This window comes from Myotis davidii, unplaced genomic scaffold (assembly GCF_000327345.1).
Source record: "Myotis davidii unplaced genomic scaffold, ASM32734v1 scaffold358, whole genome shotgun sequence".
Taxonomy (NCBI): Eukaryota; Metazoa; Chordata; class Mammalia; order Chiroptera; family Vespertilionidae; genus Myotis; species Myotis davidii.
The window spans coordinates 240,677-240,960 of record NW_006290768.1 but is presented as its reverse complement, the minus strand read 5'-3'; the positions used below and the strand labels follow the sequence as shown (position 1 = coordinate 240,960).

The 284-nt window shown below is 68.7% G+C and overlaps 1 protein-coding gene across 1 annotated transcript in view; it reads right to left on the bottom strand.

Annotated features, from left to right (window-relative positions):
• Nucleotides 1-284, bottom strand: part of SHANK1 (SH3 and multiple ankyrin repeat domains 1) — a 52,197-nt gene that overhangs the window by 33,922 nt on the left and 17,991 nt on the right. The gene's annotated exons all lie outside the window — the stretch shown is intronic.

The following is a 284-nucleotide window of genomic DNA, read 5'->3' as shown; positions in this document are numbered from 1 at the left end:
CCCCCCCCTCAGCCTGCTCTCACCTCACCCTGTCTTTCTATCTGTCCTCAGGGGCTAGAAGCAACGTTCCTTTTGGGGTGCCCCCCCCCGGCCCCTGGTGTGGAGCAGGTGCACGTGGGACTGGCTCCTACACCCTCCCTTCCTCAAGGGTCAGGAGGAGGCCTGGGGTCTGGGGGGTGGCCTGGGGCCTGGGGGGCCCAGGTGGTGGGTGGCCGGGGGACAGAAGGTAGACAGCTGAGCTGGCCTGGGGCGCGGTGGCTCTGAGGAGGGGATCTGCCCGGTTG